The following is a 22815-nucleotide window of genomic DNA, read 5'->3' as shown; positions in this document are numbered from 1 at the left end:
CGTGGCAGGACCACTGCCGAAATAATAAAAAAAGAGGAATGATTACATAACACAAGTTATAAAGCAATGAAAGAATTATTAAGAACAAGTCATCCACTTCCTCCTGAGCTCGGGCGCGGCCTCTCGTGTTGCCTGGTGTCAACGTGAGGGGTCGCTGACAAGACGAGCACATGTGTGGAGGAGGTGGAGGGGGTCTTATTTTAGAACGCAAGGAATGGTAGCCTTGTTGTTCCTGAGTGACGGGGGGGATTAGGGGGGGACCCCGTGTGTCTCAGACACACAAAATAACTAACCCAAATAACTAATTTGAAATGAACTTGTAAACAGTAAACCAGAAAGTAGGTACTGCTCAATCTCCCTACGCTGACCTCGTCTTTCAACACAGTATTTAGCATTTGCATAAAAGCCAGTTGTGTGGCTTTAGCCTCGCTTGGAATGGAAGCATTAGCATTACGGGCCTCAGACGATGCAGGCTCAGTTTGGCGGCCGCGGGGTCCGTGACTGAGCATTAAATGCCCAAAGGTGAGGTCATAGTGGGCAGCGGCAGAAGGTTCCAGAGGAGGAGGGGAATCAAGAAACGTGCCAGAGAAAAGTAGAATTACTAACGTGGTTTAATGCCGTTCTATTTATATGGTGCCAAGACTAAACTGATTTCAAGGCAGTTTAAATATGAATGAGGTTTAGGACCACATTCACGAGGACCACAAATTCAATAAAAAAAGAAACAATGTGTAAAAATGATTTTTTAAATGTCTATTGTTTAGTATACAAATAGTTTTGTCTCCGGAGCGCAAAATGTATTTGGTCAGAATTTTGTCACGGTATCACTCTATGATGTCAACAAGCTCAGCAAAAGGCTCCAAGTGCACCTGTGCTTTTTTTTTGGGGGGGGGGTGTTAGGCTTCAGTTGGGGGGGGCGACATGGAGATCACTGAGGATCATTTCACCGCGTGAACCGTTAACGACTCGACGGCTATTTGATGACAGTCGCAAGAACCCGAGCTTTGTTGCTGTTCTTTACAGCTGTTAAATCTTTGTCAAGTCAAGCAATGATTTGCGGCGTATGTTCAGAAGTCAAAAGTTATGGCTATATGTTTGTAACGGCAGATATGTGATCATATCGGATGATTTGCCAATATCAATAAAGTCGCTCCATTAGCAATCTATACACGTGCGTTTTAAATCTTCGTATAATGGGATAGCGAACAAACGTTACCAGAGAACTCAAGTTCTCTGCTGACTTGACTCGAGTAGGAACAGAGCCGGAACATTCCTGGGACTGTCCAGCTCGCATGCTTGGACTATTTTTAGACGGCAGATATGACGGATAAGGCGGAAACCGCACATTGGATAGACAAAGTAGAAGCCAGACAGGAAGTGACTGGGAAATAAAATGGGTCTTTCATCATGAATAGAAGCTTATCTTCTAGTCAAGTGTTTTAGTGAATAATTTAGATGAATTAATTTAATCAAACCTCCATTCCTATAGGTGGCGCTCTTTAGTATTTACAACAACAAAAAATGTGTTATTAGGTGGGTTTGTTTGGATGCCTCACTTTTTTGTAACCAAAACAAAGCCTTATCGTGACCCCAACACCCACATTTATGTGCGTCTGTGCATATAGTGTGTCAGTCATTTGTAGCCGAGCAGCTCATCAATCTCAATAGTGCCGAGCGATGCAAAGAGCTGATGAAACGACAGACATGATCACTATTCGGTGGATGGGTGAAAATGGGAGGAGGGAGAAAGAGGTGAAGGAGCAGAGTGGGAGTAAAAGTTGGGAAAGGTGGCAGGGGAAAAGAAGGATGGGGTGAGGAAAAATAAAGTTTATGCAAGTCGGCCACCATCATGGCTGACTAAGTGACAATAGGCCACCACGCTGTGAACTGTACAGAGAACAGTAGCAAAACTTTTACATGCTCCTCTGACACAACCTTGGAATTTATTATGGCACACTGGAGACGCAGTGGACGGCGGGTCACATGCTACGGCGATGGATCACATTCTGTCAAATGTGCATTTGTGTGAGAGGGCAGGGGGTCGCTCGGGCGAGGGGAATATTTGTCAATGAGCTGTGAAGCCACGCTGACACGGGGGCAATGAGTCTTTGTACAACAACAACACGTCAGACGTTCCCGTGTACCCAGCAAATATTTACATGGAAAAAAAAATTAAATGATGACTTTTTTTTTTTTTATGTCACAACAGACACTGGCCGCTGTCATTGAGTGATTTTGAGACGTCGGTAACAAATCGCCCGTGATAAAAGGCCATTAGAAAGAATTCAGGTAGACACGATTTTATACAGTCTGTAGTGTGGATGACAACGCCCAACATCTTTTTTTCCAAGGCGGGACAAAGTAGGCGAACATCAAAGCTGGTCGAAATGTTTAAATGTGCAGCGGCGTGGTGTATATTTTGCCTGCTGCTCGTGGAGGCGGGTGGTAGCGACAGCAGCTGCAAGGAGACGTCACATGTGCCATTCCTCACATTTCAACAGCCAACGAGAGAGCGATTTATGGACGCGGGGAGAAGGACACATAAACAGAAGCGGCGGCGCTGAAATAAACAATGATGGGAGGAGCTGACGGGAGATAACACCGACAACGGAAAGAGAAAGTGAGAGGAAAGACAAATACACAAAAGAGGGGGAGGTAGAAGTGACATTTTGCCATTAAACATTAAAAATGGGATGTGAAATGGAATACAATGAAAATTCCAGAGTTAAAACGCACTGACTCAAATAAATAAAGAAGTGAATTTGAACAATGTGCCAGGAAAATTTTGGCCTACAATTTTTTAAAGTTTCAGCCACATGCTATTTTAGGTTAGGATTACATTTCACCACCATTTGTTTGTTTCTTTTCAATAAAGCAGCTGATAAGTGTGTGAGTGTGTGTGTGCACGTGTCCGTTAGCTCCAACGGGCGCTCTCCCATGACGTTCACGTCAACGACCCGAAGACAATAGCAGTCAACGGGAGACGCGCACACCCACCCAGCAATATGTGCATGTGTGTTGGGATGGATCCCGGGGGGCGTTCGCTGAGCCACTCGTCAGGCTGCCGTGTTTGTTGCCGTAGTGACGGAGCTGTCACTGCTCGCTACCACCCAGGAAGAACTGTCAATCACGGCTCGCCGCATAGACAACTTAGCTGAATGATATAATAATATTATCAGATGCCAATGTTGCAAATGCTAATCTATGCCATGGTTCTTTAGCTGAGGTTTTTTGTTTTTCTCGGGCACATTTACAGATAGCTAACTCAATTTACTTGGTTGCTAAATTTCACACTTAATGGGTGGGCCGGCAAACTACAACAACTATTTGTTTACAAGCATTAAAAAGTCATTTTCCCTCTACCTTTTTGACCCATAAATGTCTGAGCTTTTATTGAGATTTTTTTTTTTTTTATATATTGCTTTTAAATTAAATTAATTAATTTAATTTTTAAATTTCTCCAGTAGCCATGGCATAGGTGTGAAGACCAACAAGTTCATCTCTAGAATTCAAAGCAGATGCTGCTTCATCGTACATTGGAAAAACTAGCCGTATGGAATTTTTTTATGATGAGCACCATCCTAAATCATCTTTACCTCTTTGCTGACACACTTATGTATGACATCAACTTGTCCCCCACACACACAAGACACAAACTGAGGGGTGCAAGCAATTAGCGCACGCCTTTCAAGGCTGACTTCATGCTTTTGACGCCTCACTGGATACTTGTTAGTGTGTCAGCATGCACATATATCAGTAAAAAAGGGGCAGGCAAAAATAGATGTAGTTAATACTATGTATCAAAACTAAAAGAAATCTAATCTTATTCATTAATTACTGGTACTCATTGAAGTGCAAAAAATTTTAGACTTATCAAATGTAACAGAATAAGTGTCAACAAGTGTCTGTAATGATTTACCTTTAGTAAATGACTTCTTTTGCTATTATTCCTATTTTGGCGATGAGCGCAGGCATCCTTAATGAAGTGAGTGAGTCACGGGTTGTGTGCAGCCTAGGGGCTGGAAGGGATCGTCGAGCTAATTAGGCGAATTGGGCCCTAATCCGTCTCCGGGGTCATCTGTTGGGGTCAGGCCTAAAAGAGAGAAAGGTCACAGAAACATCCGGCACACTGCATTAATGTCACCTTCATAGCCCGCGTGCGTGTGTACGCGTAGATAAGAAGAAGGGGGCGGGGCCTTTTTAATGGAGCATCTGTAAATGTCGTGTGATGTAAACATGTAACAGATGGAAGTGTTTGTGTGTGCATGTGCGCGGGTGTGTGATTGATCGCTTTCTATTGATTAGTGATTACAGTGCATGGTCAGGATTTACTGTATAGGGCTAAGCACATGCTCAAACACACTGTAGCAGCTACTGTAGCCCATAAGGGCCAAATGTGCACAAGTGTGCCTAGCCGACAAGGACGGGGATTATCGGGTTTGTCCAACATTTGCTGAAATCACTTCCGGAAGGTTCTCCATAAATTTCCATTAAAGCCACCCACCTTGCTCACCAAATGATACCAGGCCCTGGTAAAATGTCCGCCAAGCCTAAACAAGTGTATTTTGACTGCACTCCATGGAGGTGGAGGAGGAAGCATAGATTGGATTTCCACAGGGGCTTTAAAAGCAGACAAAAACACGGGCCTGCCTGTTAAACACAACACACACACACACACACTCACATCACGATGGCGGCCAATCAGCTGTCACAGTGTGCTGGAGGCTGATAGAACATAAATCATAAATGTGTTTCTCAAAGAAAGATGAAATGACGCGTGAAAGAAAACTAGCTCCTGTAGTGCTAATGATTTGATGACATCAAACAACCACAGTGAGCTGAAACAGATGCCCAGCCATGTTTGAGTTATTCATTTCATAACTTGCGCGTGACACACACACACACACACACACACACACAGATTACAAGATGACGAGCATCCTGGCTGAACTGAAACTTTATTTTGGAGGTTGCCAAGCAACGTCTCCTTTGTGCTTTTATTTTGAATGGGCCTCTAGCTTTTTTTTTCCCCATGATTGGAGTGACTTGTAATCTCTTACAGAATGTTCGCAGCTCCTCAAAATCGAGCATTTGGGTCAATAATTTTATTATGTATAAGATATTGATTGAAAGGCATCACTATTCTTACATAATGCTGCAGAATAACAAAGAAGTAGAGATGAAACTTGAACACCTAACCACTAGCCTCCCGCCCACTCCTAAATATCAATATCCTACTTTTCTGTCAGCACCCTCAGCATTCGGGTGACACACTGTCATCTCCGGAGGCGCAGACGGGCGCCAAAGAACGTGGATAATCTGTGTCCATGAGCTGGAGCATGCATGCCGGCGGTGAGGCGAGACTATCTGGACCGCTCATCGCATCAGATGTGGTCGGCCGGGAGGAAGACGAAGAGGAGGAAGAGGAGGAGGAGGAAGCACAAGTAACAACTTGGCAACCTGAAGGCGCCTGCTTTGCTTTCTGGCTCTCCTATCACCAATTCTCTGATTTTGGATATCATGTGGCATCTTCATTAAAATGAGGGGAGGAGCTTTATTTAGATGGGCCCTGTCTAATATAGAGTTTGTATTCTTCCTAGTCTTATAGCCAATTTCTACTATATGCCGAGATGACTTCCTGTCTGCCTCCATTTCCCACGACCGCTCTCGCAACAGGGAACGACACGGCCTTGGGATGCTAATGTAGCATGAGCCAGAACCACCACAGTTCTGACCATGGTGTGTGCGTGTGATATCATTTCCCAGTGCTGCTGCTGCCCACACCTTTCTATCACGCTTTACACCCATGACCAAATAAACATGCTTCACACTCCATCTGAATCCACACATGCACACGGTAATTGAAATAAAACAACGTCATGGCCTCTTTTATGATTTTTGGGTCTCCGACATTCCCACCGACTTCCACATGTCCATCACACTTCGGTGACTCACGGGCAATGTGCAATGCATTATGGGTTCGATATGAACAAAAATATGGGACTTTACACATCAACATCTGGAAGCCCAAAGGAATCTAGTAGAAGTTGAAAATGAAACTAGTTATAGGAATGAATCTCAAACACCTCAGCTACACTCATAAAAATTTCAGATACAAAAAATACATGATATTTGTGAAAAAAGTTAGAAATGGTTTGTTTGAGATGTCCCAAAAGGTCGGAAAGTTTAATTGTGAGCCATGACAATTGACAATCTCCTCCAGATGGGCCGACAAGACGTTCCCATGTCGCCTCTTCGCCTTGCGCCTCGTTTGTTTTCTCTCTGCGCGGAAATCCAAATTCCTCATGAATGTCTTCCGTCACACGCCCGACCGTCCGTGAAAACACCCTCCCAACACCCTTCCAGTGCCCTCCTGAACACAAAACGTTTCATCACTCCAGCACAAAGTCATTTAATGCACACACTGCAGTGAGTAACTGGCCTTGACCTCTCAACCCATGGGTTGTAATTTCACTCCTTAAGTATCATATGTAGCAGGTTAGAAGCGACTCAAGCTAGGGCCCAAGTATATATATGCCTGGGCCATATTCTAGCATTTTTTTTAGGAAATAAATCTACGCTGTGAGTAATTACTGAAAGAAGCCTTGCTATAAAAGCTTAAAACAGCATTCTCCCATATGTGCTAACCTGTCAAAAAAACGGAGCGACCAAACGTCAAGCGCGCATCTGTGGCCCCGTGCGAGTGCGGCGTCGTAAACACTAAACATAGCGAGGCCCGGGCCTGCGCGCGCTTGTGATTAGCACCGTGATCAGAGAGCGGAGGGCGGCGCGAGCGGAAACCGGAGAATGTCTTTTTTTTTTTATATATATTTTTTTAACAAGGGCGTCCATTTTAGGAGTTCTTCCTGCAGCCGGGCTAATTTCAGACGACAGCGTGTAAACACTAAACATAGTGTCACCAAACATCCCATTCAAGGTCAAGGCGGTATAAAAGGCATATTAGCAGATGCTGCGTGGCCGCGGAGAACACAAACACAAACAAGATGGAGGGCCCACATGCTGGTTGCCATTCGGGTTGAGGCAAGCCTTAAAAATCTAAAGGCGTCTCATTATCAAGTAGTGAACGTCCACGTTGTCCCTGCGTGCAGAGGTGCTAAGTGAGGTGGTGTGGAACATCAAACGGGGGCCCATTAAAAGCCATAAACAACCACACACATGCACAGAACAATCCTGAACTAAAATTTCGAACTGGTGGCACTTTTTTCTATTTAAAAAAAAACAAAAAAAAAACCCACACCCCAAAAAACGTGATGAGTGATTTGCCACGCAGAAATGTGCTCTGTAGTAAATCAAATCCATTTCTAATTGAACTTTAGGCTCTGCGCGCGTCCATCTATGCCACGTTGTTTTCCAATGGTCCATTTCAGTCCCGCGGCACATTCCACATATTGTTTTAGCATTTACTCTCAGCTTTACGACACACTCCAACTTAACACAGGATTCATATGTAATTGAATTAAAAGCTTACTTGGATTGTGTAGAAAGGGGGAACCTCGAGGGGGGGTACGTGATGTCATCTTTATGGTCCAAAGTGACGCTTGGTGGACCGGGAAACAGGGAATGGAGCAGAACTTCCTCTGCATTCGGACCTGAAAAATCTCACGTTTAGCTCGGTCACTAGCACATCGCAAGCTATTATGTGTGGAGGACATTTCATAATGTTTGTGAAACAATAGGAGCCAAAGTACAGCACTGTGTGGATGAACGTGAGTGACGAGCGCTGACCTGAACATTATTTACTAGCTGTCCACAAACTACTCGTTGAGAGTCACAGATTTAAACAGACGCTTTTGTTGAGTCTAAAGAATGTAACTGAAGAGGGGTGCGAATGAGTCCCCCCTCCTCTCGGCATACTCCCAGCAGCCTTATCACACCGCTGCTCCTCCCCGGGCCCACCAGAGGCCGGCGTATCGCCGCAAGCGTCATTCAAACGAGAGATAAGCGCTCGCCGCCGATGTGCGTGCGTTTCGCACTGCGTAATTAACGGGCCTGCGGGGGTGAGGACATTCTGTCAGATGTCTCTCTCCGGGCTCGCAATCAGCTGGATTACCTGAGAGACGAGGCGGCGGTGGCGAAGAAAAGCAGAGCCAGTCTCCAGTCTAGCGTTTCGCCTGTTGCTGACCCTGCAATGAGTGCAGAGATTGAAACGTCCAAAAATGGATGCCAGGTTCTAAAAAAAATATTTAATTTGGTACTTCAATCTATATCCCCTCATTAATTTTATAAAAAGAAAAATTATGACATTATTTGATTTTTGTTACGAAATTATCTGGGATATATTTAAATGTCTGACTGTGACAAGCTTTCATTAAAATACACAAAATAACTGCAATTTTAATAAATGTAACAATACACTATTTTTTACTTTAAACTGCCTTTACTAAATGTACTTTTGACACTTGAAACACATTGAGTGAGTTACCTGCCTGCCTTGCAAAGTGAAAATTCGTTCATGCACTTAGTAACACTTAGAGAAACACAAGTATCTCCCGCTAATGCACTGTTAGCATCATTAACTAGCCTTGACGAAGCTGATGGTTGGTGTCAAAGCTGACAGAGCGCTGGTGGTATCTGCTGACTACGAGTTCTTATCGGGCCTCTAAGCGCTAGAGAGGGTGAGAAAAATCAAGCCACGGTCTCTGTCCAGCGTCTCTGTCACATCCTCGGACGTCAGCGTCTGGCCTGATAGTGATTGTCACGTACTTGAAGTCTAAGCGTCGCTTGATTTATGACCCGTCACAGCGAAACGCTCGTCAGGTTGCTAATTCTGAAGTGGGTACAAGGAGCTATTAGAAGTACGTTTGTGTCAAGCTATAATCGATTACGGAGATGACTAAAGAAATTTCACCCGTCATTCCAAGTCAAAACGCTTCTTGCAGTCTAGAAGTGAACTTTTCCCCCACTTCCTGATCTGAGCAAGCAGCGCTCTGATCCACTTCCTGCGCTCTCTGATGGCCAGGATGAGGCACCACGGAGAAGGAAACCCACCGGGGAAGTGTCGTTTGAAGTGCGGCGTATCAGTTGTCATAAGAAAACACTCGGAGCCCACGGTGTGTGTGTTTTAATAAAGAATCCATCAATAAGGTCTTTTATGGCGGGGGTCCTTCATCCCCTCATCTTGACTTCTTTCATTGCTTGTCTCATAGCGGCAGAATGATGAGCCTCGCCGACTCCAGTGCTCATAAATTTGATAAGACGTCTCCTCATTAATACGATAACGGAGTCGCCCCCTCCCATGCCTTACCGCTTTTATCTGGAGTACGTACAAGCTGGGCCAGTAGGCCATCAAATGCAACCTATTTTTCTTATATTGCATCTCATTAGCTAATGCTCATCATCTTACATTTTCCAGAAAATCTAGCACAGGGTTTTACTGACCTCGAGGTGTCTTTAAGTAATTTTACAGAATCGGAAGGAGACAGAGGAGGGGAGTCCGCGTCGGCCATGTCTGACGAGCTGACACTTCCCGATAAAAGACCAAAGCTGGTTATTCTCAGCCACGCCGGGAGGATGCGTGAAGCTCAGTGAGGGAAGCCCACTCTGATTCTCTTCAAGAATTAAGAAAGTCGGTGACATGAAGGGGTTGGAAAATGGCCATAAAGGAAATTTTAAAGTGGCAAGGAGGTACCCACAGTTATTTTGCATTTCTTTACTTCTCAGCTACAAGAACGTAAAGTCTAAAACGCGGCGGTCAGCGTGTGCGAATCCCATCCGGCTTGCTCGCTTCACTTTATGTGAACTTGCGGTCTGGAGGTTTTGGGTTATTTCTGAACGCGAACGGCGAGGAACAATCTGAAACATTTTAACGGGGCATCCTTCAAAGGGACGTCAGCTCTCTGGTGAAGCTCATTAACAGACACCATCCAGATTGGACCCAAAGGCTTTGGCGTTTTACAGGCCTTTCCCCAAATGGGCTAAATCTTTATAAACATGGATGAGATATTTTGGGCCTGCAGGCATTCACACTCGACATCAATTGAAAGACGCACATCTGACAAGTCCACATCACAGAATTTTGGTCCAGCTTTATGTTGATACATAGGGGAAGAATATAAAGGAAAGAAGCGATGAAAGAAAAAAAGTTGAGAGAGAAAATGTAAATGCAAAAACAAGAAGGAAAGAGTAAAAATAGAATGGAAGGGAAAACAGGTGAGGAATGGAAATGTTCATTTTTTTTACACTGCAAAACTTAACACACGATGGATCACAATTAAAGAAACCAGCGTGCTTTGCTCCTTTTAAGTGTACCATCTGAAATTGTCATTAAAACGTTTTGGACTCTAAAGTTCGCATGGTCATCATTTATGCTTTTTGCCGCCCTCTTCTGCGTCTTACCTTTCACAATCTCTCACACATCATTGGCTATTTGTAGAAAGTCTTTTTTCATCTGGCCTGTTTTGCGGTAATGCACGTAAAGCTCGTTAGCACGCCGAGTGCCGCATGCCATGCAGCAAAGCATGCTTTGGAAATTTGAGAATTCGTGTTGTGCTGAGCTCTACTTTAGTTCTAGCAATAATGTGCATCACAAAGAACAATAATAATAATAATAATCCATCCTGATTAAGTCATTTCAAGAGTAAACACAAAAGGCCATTTGAGGCCCCTCCCCCTATGATGTAATTTGCATGCAACTAGCATAAGAAGCCCCTCAGGTGCAAGAACCGCCCACTTGCCCCTTGTTGCACTTTTCAGCCGATTCAATTTCCTTCTTTCACTCGACACATGTGGTGACACGTACACATTCACCTCGTGCTGCTTTAAAGCGTCGCCTATCCAAACAGGAAGTTGGCCTCTGCCCCGGTTACAGTTGAGGCTTCATGGGTGGAGATTTCATTAGTCGCGGCTAACAGGCTAATTATCCGCCTCGGCGCACCTGTAAAATTTTACTGAGTGTCAATCTTATGCTGCCGTGGACCTAGATGTGTGTGTGTGTGTGTGTGTGTGTGTGTGTGTGTGTGTGTGTGTGTGTGTGTGTGTGTGTGTGTGTGTGTGTGTGTGTGTGTGTGTGTGTGTGTTGTCTGTTTGCAGTAAGTGGAAAATATTAAGCAACGCTGGCCGTTTGCATGATAAGTGAATCATGTTCATAAAGCATCAAAGACCACAAGCTTTGGAAAAAAAAAAAAAATCCAAAAACGTACACAATCTGTGGGTGCCAAAAAAAACTGCCACCCCCACACACTCACCGGCGCCCCCTGCCTAGCGGCCTCTGTAGCCGTGTTGTGACTGTATCAGATGTGGGGGAAGTAAAGCGGTGAACGGGTTGGGGGCGAGGAGGGCCAATGTGTGAATTTGTAATGTGCTTATGCTGGAAATGCGGTCACGGGAGATGCGGGCGCCAAAACGCTGAGCAATACGCCCACGTACTCGCCAAGGGGGGAGGGGGGGTTGGGGACAGAGCACCCTGCACACCTTTCAGCCTCGTGAAGGTGGAAGTCAATGTGAGGTTCTCTGGAGTTGAAGCATTTAGCCTGGGTTGGTAGTGGAGAGTATTTATCGCATGTGCTGACGACCTGTACATTTTCCCCCCCAAAAGGGTTTGCTGTAAACAGGTCTCGACCCCCATGTGTGAGTGGTGGGTCCAGGTCCTGGAAGGTCATGTAGCAGCAGAGGAGCAAATGGTGTCGCTTCCCTCAACGCTAGGGCAAAGTTCAGAGGTTCAGCACTTGGTACCTACAGCACGGACACATAAAAGGCTGCTTGCTTTTACGGCCACAAATGGCCAGTTTTGGATGCTGCCCCCCAAAAAACACAAGGCTAATGATATAACTTACAAATTGCAAAGGAATCAATTAATTCACTGGTTCGTGACCGATTGACCACTTAACTGGGATGCAGAGTTGAATAATGACAACTCTTGTGGGAGAAAGAAAAAAAAGATTTTACAAGACAAGATGGAGTAAGGCTAGCTTTCGTAAAAACGATTGGATCGTTTCAAAACTGTCGGATTTCAGTTCAGCCAGCAGATTGTCGACTGCAAGGTCCCGAGGCTTCAATAATTCTGCCTTGAAGCGAGTTCACTGCAAACTGCCGTCACCTTCACTCGGGTCCAACTCAGCTGAAAGTTCGCGAGGTTAAGAAAATAAAAAAGACGTTTCATTGTTGCTTCGGTCGCAAAGGATTTTCTTTTCCCCGGGCCCCGCTCTCGAAGCCGCTCCCTCGCGCAGACGTGCTGACTGCGGTGATTTTGTGGGCGCAGTGGACCGTGGTGCACCCTTCACCACTCGGCAGGCGGGGTGTGCCGCTCAAGCGGAGACGCTGCGAAAGCCATCTTGCTGCACCCCGCTCGGCCGAGGCCTGACGACTAGTTAAGCTGTGGCCGGCCAGGTGGCGTGTCAAGTAAAATCTCATATTGCTGCACGCATTTGTCATGATCTTCAATAAAAGTTCTTAAACGTGCCTGTGCGAATACTTTACCTTGCTAAACGTTAATTTATCAGATAATCAAACAACAATAAGGAATCTGCACTACAACTCTACACAATAATCCCACAGAATTAGCACTTGACAACCGTGACGGAAATCCGTCTATTCGACACCAACGATGATAAAATCAATTTCCATCTGGAACAAATGACTTTTATGAACGCAATCTCGATTGCACAGGATGTCCCCGACGCTTCACAGTATGAAGGTGCCGGTGTTGGCCGGTGGGGAGTGTTTACACACTTGCGCTACCTCCGCCGCCACACGTACATACCGTCATACGTGCACACACACACACACACACATGCGTATACACACACTGCTGGTGCACCTCCTGTCTCCCTCTGCTTCCACATCTAATATATCAAAGCATCCCAGTGTGGCTGCGGATCTCAGCGAGGGCTGCCTTCACTTCCTAGGCAGGAATATTCTTGATCTTGCACGCTCCAACACACACAACGCAAGGTGATGAAGGATGCCACCCCCAGCTGACTCACACACACTTTCCCTTACCAAACACCTGCAATAACACCGCAAACACACACACGCGCAAAATGGCACAAGTGACGGCTTATGTTGAACCTGCCTGCGGTACACTTTGGTTAGGTAAGTTTCATTTTCATCAAACTTCAACCACCTAACAGAGCATTAGAGTTAACTAACATTTCTATACATCTAGAGGGTAGCGTCATTTTGTTTGAAGACCAACAGGGTGTCACGCCGTACATCATACAACAAAATACAATTTTGTACAAGCAGTTTTCCGCAAAGTCCTTTCCAAATAGCTGCAAAAAAAATTGCAATACGCTAATTGGACTTGATTATAAATGTGAAGCAATAGAGGTCCAAATAGAAGCGTCCCCTGTTGTACTATTATGTGTAATATGTCATGAGTAATTGCACTGGCCTATCTTTGCTGATAAAGCCTATCTGGTTCCACTTCCTAGTGAGCGGCAGGAGGAGGAAGAGGAGGAGAAGGAGGAATAAAAAGATTAGAGGGGAAAACAGTGGAGCCATTCATTGAAAGGCTTCCTCTGGGAATGTTGGTGCTTTGTACCGACAAGAACTGTGTGAAGACGTGCGAGTCTGCGTGGGAGTCCGAGAAAACCCATCAGGGTCAAGCAGAAATCATCAGAATAGGTGGCGGAATCCAATAGAGCGGAACATGGTGTATGTATTTGATCCATATGTAGATACATGTATAGAACTCACAACTCAGTGCGTGTGGTCTCATCCTCCCATCCTGTTTGGGGATGGTGGGGAGGGGCGGGGGGGCTGCTTCCTTTGGCTCGGAACCCTCTGTTGTGACTACATTATAAGGCCCGACTTAGACAACACTGCCTCACCTAGGACAGCCTCGAAAGATGCTGCAAGCATCTCTCAGGTTTAAATTAGAGTTTGAATTATACAAGGCTGGGCAGCGAAAAGGTTCCATCAAAGTTAGCGTTGGTAAACTGACATTTCTGGCGCTCAATCCCAATACTAGGTACCAAATTAACGGTCAGCCATTGGTGTTGAGTGATAATAATTTTGCAGGCTATATAAAAATGATGTGGCCCCGGGCCTTTGGTTTGACACCTGTGATCTAGTCGATTAGTTCTACTTTAAGGAAAAATACTTGCACGGCAACGCACCCTGACAAAGTACACACGCACACACACAAACACAAGCCAGTGAGGCAGAGAGTCACAGGGGGGAAACCTGGAATGAATTTCTCTGTGTTTACCCAAAATATACAGAACCCAGGCTGCCTCCGTCCCAGCCGAGCGCCGACAAATCCGCCAACCGCTTATCAAATTAAACCGCCATTAGCAGCGTAAACACACGAGCTGGCGCGTACGCTCACAAACACGACCGAGCGTCTCAACCATGTTCACGCCAAATCCCTCCTTCCTTCCTGCTTGTAATTCCAGAGTCTTTCGCAACTCGCTTTGGTTGTCCGTCAGCGCCATGTCTGGAAGTGTGCGGCGGATTATAGAGGTGAGAAAAACGACTCATACTTTGTATGTGCGCGGAATAGTATCTCATTTTATTAATATTTTGTTCATGCTGAAAACAAAAGAGAAAAATGCTACATGTCGGATGATTGCGTTTAAGAGCTAGTTTTGGCTCAACTTTTATGCTATCAAAACAACATCTCATAGCTTTGCTAACGTTTTGCAACTGACTACTAAAAATAATGCTACCTTATCCAATGATAACTGAAAATAAGAGTGTTGCGGGGTTTTTTTTTTTTTAGGTTAGACTATTTTTGAATGCCAGGATCTGGTGGTTTTTAGGCTTGCTCAAGACAACGCATTATCTTTTCACACGGTCATCATCCGGTTGAAAAAAAGTAACGAGCCTGTTCAACAAAGAGTAAAAAACTGTCTCAAATGTTAATTTGAATATAAGGTACAGTAGGATTTTTTTTAACTTTATTACTTCCCACCAATGGTAGATTGGCTCCCTTAATGTCACACCTGACGACACAAGCCCCCTCCCCTCTCTCTCCTCGCCACCCCCCAGCAAGCATGGCATCCGGGCTAATTCCTTCCATGCGCGCTTGTTAATGCGCAGGATTCTGCCATAAAGCGGCAAGCGCAGGTAACAGTCTCATAAAAGTCAGGCAGCTGTCAGGGGGATTTATCTCGTAACGGAGGCTAAGGTAAACTGCCACAGTGAGAGACGGCTGTTAAAAAAAAAAAAAAAAAAGGACGATTCTTCCTTCCTTTTTCCTGTACGGCCCTGAGGGAGCGCCTGACTGGAGTGAATGGAATAGAGCATCAGCATAAAGCAGTCATCATGCAACCAGAACGACATGGCTGAACAAATCGCCTTTATGGCCCATGTCCCACGTACGGAAAGTGGTTCAGGACGCTAAACTAATTAATTATAACTGGGGGAAAAAAAAGTGGCCACACAGGAGGGACAATCCCAATATGGGCTAGCAAATGGAGCTTTAAGAAAATAAAAAATGCTCCGGGCATGAGACCTCTGCCATGGCCAAAAATAATTTCGAGCACAAAATTTAAAAAATAATGGCATTTTTGTGACGCCATTCCACTCGTGTCCTGTAGGTGGCAGCAAGGAGGTTGCTAAAATTTTGTACAGGGATATTCTTTGTTTGCTTGAATTTCTAAATCGGCTTGTCGATGATGATCACTCACTTATGCTAACAGAGGAGTTAAATCATAGTAAATATTTGTATGAATAAAAATAATCACGTTTGAGCGTCTAACTACACGCGGTCCCTCTCTGGAATTCCAGTCTAGGTCTCCTCTATTTTCTAATAAACCCAAGTGGGGGCCTTTTCCAGTTTTTACAGGAACAACGAGTCATGAAATGGTTGATTTCAGATGGCAGTGCGTGAACGTTTTCAGTTAACTTTATTGATCCGTGGCCTGCGCAAGAAACCTCGGCACGGGAGGATTCACACCTCCCAACATTTGGGAGAAACACCTTGAACGCCAGATGGCCGGGAGCCCGCGCTCCCCTGCGGCGATACCGACCTCTGCCATGGCCAAAAATAAGACAGTTCTGTAAAGGTTCATATTTAATGTGTATTCAATTGAGTGAGAGCAATATAATGTGTGATTTCATATAGCGTATATAAATACAACAAATCCGTTTTTTTTCCACTTAATGTAAAGGAGTTAGAAGGTCATGATTTTATTTTGCCACTAGGTGACTGGTAGAGAATGGAATGTGGCACATTTTTGTGTCTGGAAGCACATCCCAGTGTTCCTCATTATTTTGTTTAGATTTGCAACACTCAACTCCCCCTCAGGGATGAAAAAGCAACGAGGTCCTTCTCTTCCCACAACTGCCCCGGCGACCGTTTGGCTGTCAATCACTTCCACAACATAAGATGCCTGATGGCATCACACAGGTGCGTGGTTGTGAAGTTTGTTTTTTTTTTTCATATTTTTTCAGCCTCTCAAAACATTTTTGGGGTTCCATACACATGCATGCAAAACTTGTCAATTGATATCATGTGTTTCTTTCCGCACACGCATGCACAAATTAGAGTTTGCAACCACCATAGCGCGCGCCATCATTACACCAATAATAGTTCACATTAATCTCTACACTGACGACTATTAGCGCTGCACCACAGAGGCTCCCGGGGCAGAAAAAGCAGCCGTTCGATGCCGGACGGCACCTTTGCGAGGGACGCTTAAAGAGTGTCGCTGTACAAACTGCCTGATGGCCTGCACATGCCCGCACGCACACAACCAGACTATGTTTAGCCAAGACTTATTAAAGTGTGTTTTTTCTGCTCATACATCAACTGATTTGGACCATAACGACCCGCTAGACAGTTTCGCTGCTAATTAAATGTAACATAAGATTGTTTGAGTAAAGCCAATTGGAGCGTTGGCATTATAAATCTTTGCTATTTTCCTTTTACGCTGACGAGCACAAAAATGTCAACTATGATTTGATTGTTCATTTGATCGCTAGTGTCATTATGCCAAAAAAACTATTATCATACCACTTAGCAGAATTTATTTTTACTTTGCCATTGGAGTCGGTTGTCGCAAAATTTCCGACTTATGGCAGACAATGACGCGGCCTTGTGGAACCAGTTTAGCTCTAGTTCTAGTTTTGACCAAACTTTGTGTATAGGGAGAGCGAATATGGGGGGGGGGGGGGGGGGTTGGGGCTTGCCGAGCCCTTGCGCGCCTGGACAGGAAATGGGCCGCTTTAAACTTTGACCCCAGTCCACTAGGCATCTTTTTTTGTGTGTGTCTTGGAACAGGTTCTTATGGGCTTGATGGACAGACAGATGGTCGTCATAGCGAGCAGTGCAGGTGCTCTTCCCCCAGGTGGAGACGGCGGGTGAAGTCACCCAGGGGGGGATGCCAAGTTTGGAACAGGGGCTACAAACAGAGGGAAAAGGCCGTCAGGTAACAGACTTTCTGAGGAGTGTCCACTTTGATGGGCTGGGATCGGTTCTTGGCGAGACAAAGCCATGAGTGTTGTTTGCTTCGCCGCTGGGCCGCAATAAAAGAAAATTGCCTCAGCGACCTTCCCGGAACACGAATATTGTTCCCTTGAAAACGGTTTATTCTCCTTTCAACATTTTCGGACCGGACCGCAAACGCCGAGCAGAGGGAGGAGGAGTGTGAGGGGAGCGGGAATGCGGCGTGTGTGTATGGGGCGCTCCAGCGGAGGGGGCCAGGGGTCAACGCTGGGGACTCTCCCCTGAAGGCAAGTCGACTGCGAGCGGGTAATAATAAACGCTCTGCGTTTTGGATTTCTGGGCCGGCGAGTCTACCTTCAGGAAGTTATTGCCGAAAGCTAAACAGCAATAGTTCAATTAAAACAATGAGACCTATTTGTTTTTAGTGCATTGTTTTTGTTTAAGCATGGAAAGTCGAAACAGCTAAAAACATCATCGCATCTAAAAATGTACAGTACACGATGATGCATTTAAGCGTACCAGACAAGGGACTAGAGATAATTTGAAATAAATCTAATTTGAAGACAATATAGATACAAAAATATTTATCCTAAAATGACCACTAAAAAATGATTGTTGCATGCCTGCTTTAAACTAAAATCGATAACTTTGTTTGAGTACAGAAAATCCTATAAGATGGCAAATTATGTGAAGACTAATGATGACAAACAAATGAAGCAAGGCCTCTCGTAACACACAAACGCGTGCACACACACACGCATAAACACGCGCAGCTAGAGTTTGGCCCAGCCTAAATACGTCCATTCCAGACGTTTAATCCCAGGCTTCGCCGTGTTTGTTTTCGTGTTTACGGAAGAATGTCAGCCGTCCGAGGACACAGCACGGAGAAAGGTCAAACCACGAGACCCCCGGAAAGACTGGGCAAACATGATTAAATTCTAATTTGTTATAGAAGGGATGCCATTTGCGATTGCGCTGGTGATGCAGGCTTCCCTTGAGGCTTGAATCTATTGCGAGCGCTCAAGACACACGTCACGGTATGATGAAACGTGTGCTAGTGACGCTAAAACAGGGGTGGCCACACACATTCTTTAATTCGGCCCAATTAGAATTTACGTTATCATGAGGCCTGTAATATATATATTTTTTTAAATCCACCATTCATGATGACTATAACCTATACCCAAAGGAATTTTCTAAATATCTTTTTAAGAGGGAATTAAAACTAAAGGACTGAAATAATGCAGTTGCGCAAGTGGGCATACTTTGAGGCTTTGTTTTGAAAAGTGGGTTAACGCGGTATAATTGGCACACATCTCCACCCACAAGGATGTAAACATGGGAGGCCGAGATCTTCATCGGTGAGGATGGAGACAACAAAGCCCGGCGCTGAAAGGTTGTTAATCTGTGATGGATCTTTGGCTCTCCGACACGGCGGTGATGGTGTCGGTCGGGAATGTTGCCGCCTGCATGAGGGGAACATGTGTTGCTGTGTGCGCTATGCGGTTCGTGCGCTCATTAGTGCGAGCTGCAGTGCAGACTAGCTCCAGTTACAGTAGTAAACACCACCTTTGAAGTTTTAGTGGAGGCCCGAAAAGCCGAGCAGGCCCAAGGATGAAAAAAAAAGAGTGACGAAAGACGGGGGAATTATCGGGGAAGAAGCAAGAGGACAATGGGGTCATGTGACCAAGAGGTTGTTAAAGCAAATGATGCACAACATCTGCACCTGACACCCACCCACCCCCAAAAAATTATTACATTCAGGTGCGGGCCTATTAGTATAGATGATGTTGAGATTATATATGAGAACAATTATATTAAAATGCTAAAAGGCAGTCCTATGATAATTCTTATCTTGTCTTTAGAGTGTCATTTGTGTAATTTTTCAATATTCACAGAAACAATCATCGGAAAATACAGAGCTCATTTGCATGATGTCAACGACAGCACAGGTAACATTTTGAGATTCTTTATGTCAATCAATATTACACACAAAAATGCATACTTACAATTGCATTTCTCAGAAAACTGAAGTCCTTTCATGAAAAGCGGAAGAATTTCTGGAAAAGACGGAATAACAGTGTATGAGTGACTGCATTGAAGTGGGCCTACTCCTAAATATCACATTTGAATTGAAAAGCTACCAAAATAAAATACATTTAAAACAATTCACTATGACCTCAGTTGAGATGTTTACGATGCATTGTCATTTTAGACGTAGCTTAGCGCTAACACCTGCATGCGCGTGTACATAAGTGCAAGTGTATATGTATGTGCCATTAAAAAAATGCAGCCCTTTAAATGGGTGCATGTGGGTCAGTGGGTGGGTGTCCACGTTGGCGAATCGGCAACGGGCGTTGCAATAAACAGATGTGGAGTCTTTATGAGGTTTTTACAACAGGTTCAGCTGTGCCCAGATGTTTATGCTCGCTCATGTATGGGTGTCTCAGAGAGAGAGAGAGAGAGAGCGAGAGAGAGCGAGAGAGAGAGAGAGAGAGAGAGAGAGAGCGAGAGAGAGAGAGAGAGAGAGAGAGATGCACAACATGGAAACCTCATATTAGTGAAACATGGGCAAAAAAGGTGTGTCTATGTGTGTGGCTAGGGCAATTATTAATGTCTCAAATAGTACCTTCATAGCATTCTTTTTCACTTCAGTACAGTTTAAAACCAAAAAAGATACGCAAGGCATTTTATGGCGCAAATCACAACAAAATTAAAGTTGACTTTTCTTCCCCCTTCGCCATAACGTCCAGCGTAGAATGACTTGCGGACACGCTGACGCCGCGCGGGTTTTTAGCACCTTCGCTCGTAAATTTGTGGAAAAACAAAAGAACCTGAGTCAAACTAAAGGATTTACGGTGTGGGAGGGGGGGCCTGGAGATTTTAGACAATATGAAAATAAAAAGACGCAATAAAGCTGCGCTGGGCTTGATTGTGGTCGTCACAGGGATGTGGCGGCGCTCCAACATGGCCGACTTTATTGCTACATCTGAAAAAGCAAGCAGGCGAGAGAGCGCGGCGGGGACGGACGTCAACAGATTCAGAGACCATTAGAGGCAAATCTTTTTCCCGACGTGGCCACGATCTCCAGCGGGTGGCGGTGGCTGGGGGGGACCGCGGCCCCTTCTCAGGCCAACTTCCAAGCAAGGCTCAGTTTACCAAGCTTTTTATCGACACCTTCTTTCTTCTTCTTTGGCTTTACATAAATCCTTACGTCACACGGCAGACCTGACTATTAAAGTGACTTTTATAAATATCAAGAGGAAAGTAGGAATTTGTGCTTTTAAAGGGTAAAACAGAGTCAAACACATAAATAGAATAGCGCCATTTGCATTCACCGCAACGCTCTTGCGCCACTATAAGCTACTAGCGACATTTCCGTCTGGTAGCAGAATCATTTTGCAAGACATCCGCATTTACAGTGCACCCGGAAAGTATTCAAGGTGTAAATGACATTTCCTTTAAGCAATCGTCTCACTATCTCAAAGTTTTATGAGCAAACCTCAATGACCAACAAATCCCCAATGTCAAGACAATTTCATCAAGACCAGCCAAAGCTAGACTACGAAGAAACAGATCTTAAGTCTTGAATCAGATTGCTTCCATAGCAAATGAAATGAGGTCATTTTCTCTGCACTCATAAAAAGAAAGTTGTATGCTTCACTATATTTTGTCCTGATCATAAAACGGATCCCTTTAGTTTGATGACTGTCTAATGGTATCAAACTGGAAATAAAAGTGAAGCGCCCATCACAAAATTTCTCACCATTTAATTGATAAAATGTTTTTAAATTCAAACGAAATTTGGCATACGGATAATTTCAGAGATTCTACTGTGTTAGAAAATCCGGCAGTTTATGTCCCACTGTACTCCTAGTTTGTGAAAAACAGTTTTGCGGGTATCTTGGCCCTTTTTGGACGGTACCGCGCACCAGAGGTTTGGGTTTCACGGATCATGGCAGGGGAGCGTTGAAACTAGAGACTATGACAACAAACACAGCCTCTGTATTTTTAGGTTGCCAGTAGAAAATCCACTTTTCACAGTTTGATGCACGGGTGTAGCCAAACAAACTGCGGCCTTCAAAAAACAGAACTGGCGTCCGCAACTGGGATGGGATTACAGATACAGTTATGCATGCATACACACGAAGGCGAGTTCCTCTATGTTTACATTTACACTTGTATACAAATGAATGCTTTTCCTTACAAAATTGATCAAAACTGCACTCAATCTGAATATTTTATGTGCAAGAACGGAGCCTAAAAAGTAAGCAATTAAGACAATGAAGACAAGCTAGATAGGCACTGCAATCATAAATTAGACATACAAAAGAATATTATTTTCAGGCCACAAATTATAATTGCAATTTAAGACGAGCAACATGAATTGTTTAGTACACCATTTATGTTGCGTTGTCGCCACCTATCGATTAAAAGAGGACCCTGCATAAGCAAGCTACAAACTAATTGAAATTTTGGATACAACACATTTATTTACTACAGCACTTATTGTTTAGAGTGCTGTACCTATAAAACGTGGATACTCTTTCACCTTCCGTAGCTGTGGTTGGCGTTTCCAAACTACAGGTACTATTTCAACAGGACAGTATAGCGTTTGCTTACTTTTAGAGGGGAAAAAAATGCTCGAGCATATGACACAACAAAGTTAGTCAACCACATAATTTACCTTCGTAAAAGACATTTGCAAGCGCACTAAACGGAGCCAAGTTAACTGTGAGCGTTGTCGTTTACCTGATGACGCTTGACGTCCATCTTGGAACTACGTCATCAACTGAGTGAAAAACCACGACTGAAGCATACCAGTGATGCTACCCAATAAAAATATGATAATAAAAGAGGAAATGGAACTTACTGCAATATTGGAATGTGGTACTCTCGGCTGGCTGCTCAATACAATTCAGCTACAAGAAAAACAATAAGGATAGGTACATTGCCAACATTGTCATTATTAAGCAACTCACCTGCACATGCAGTCATCCTTGGGAGCAGCACTTGTTGATTAATTTTACTCCTGTAAAATATGTTTTAATTGTCTGCAGCAGAAGTAATGGTTTTATGAAGGTCAAATTTTGAACCAAAATGAGATTATTTCCCATGAAGCTTGGCAGTTTGATTAATTCAAAGGGGACAGGCGATTGTTTTTCTAAATCGCCCAGGCAGCCTTACTTTCTGGGGAAAAAAACAAAAGGTAATTTGGAGGTTCCCTTGTATGCCTCACTTTGGACCAAATCAAATCAAAATACACACAGTCAATCAAAGCACCCGAGCACACGTCAGCGTGTCCAGAACATTGATAATCTGTCAAAATTGGGAAATTATGTATGAAGTTATATTATAGAGCAAAGGAAGAAAAGAAACTGACATTTTGTTTGGTGAAAATCCAGTCTGGCCTCTTCCTGAAAGCAAAATTAAGGCCCTGACAGGATTCATCAAGGCACACC

General features: G+C 44.3%; 1 protein-coding gene and 1 long non-coding RNA gene across 7 annotated transcripts in view; one reads left to right on the top strand and one right to left on the bottom strand.

The window, feature by feature from the left end:
• Positions 1–22699, bottom strand: part of LOC148381916 (hormonally up-regulated neu tumor-associated kinase homolog A) — a 43623-nt gene extending 20924 nt beyond the window's left edge. Inside the window, exons 1-6 of one of the 4 annotated variants that reach the window (XM_088362728.1) lie at positions 22041–22699; positions 19363–19413; positions 8072–8144; positions 7490–7610; positions 4505–4650; positions 3920–4093 (exon numbers count right to left, since the gene is read on the bottom strand). The gene's annotated coding sequence lies outside the window, so the exon portion shown is untranslated. Of the gene's footprint in view, positions 1–3919; positions 4094–4504; positions 4651–7489; positions 7611–8071; positions 8145–10759; positions 10958–19362; positions 19414–19982; positions 20822–22040 lie in introns of those variants that run through there. The other 3 variants (XM_088362729.1, XM_088362730.1, XM_088362731.1) reach the window with 3 other exon arrangements.
• Positions 14152–19513, top strand: LOC148381917 (uncharacterized). Of its 3 annotated transcripts, none has more exons than XR_015854504.1 (5): positions 14152–14424; positions 16214–16315; positions 17189–17336; positions 19252–19305; positions 19378–19513. It is a non-coding gene; the product is annotated as an uncharacterized LOC148381917 (long non-coding RNA). The 3 variants fall into 3 exon arrangements; XR_015854502.1 differs by having other exon boundaries at positions 16188–16315; XR_015854503.1 differs by having other exon boundaries at positions 16188–16315; positions 17189–17659.
• Positions 22700–22815: the final 116 nt, after the last annotated feature.

Source organism: Syngnathus floridae, chromosome 19, assembly GCF_059516105.1.
Source record: "Syngnathus floridae isolate MCC-2025c chromosome 19, RoL_Sflo_1.0, whole genome shotgun sequence".
NCBI classification, from domain to species: domain Eukaryota; kingdom Metazoa; phylum Chordata; class Actinopteri; order Syngnathiformes; family Syngnathidae; genus Syngnathus; species Syngnathus floridae.
Note: the sequence above shows the minus strand (reverse complement) of the source record. Positions and strands in the feature narration are given on the sequence as shown.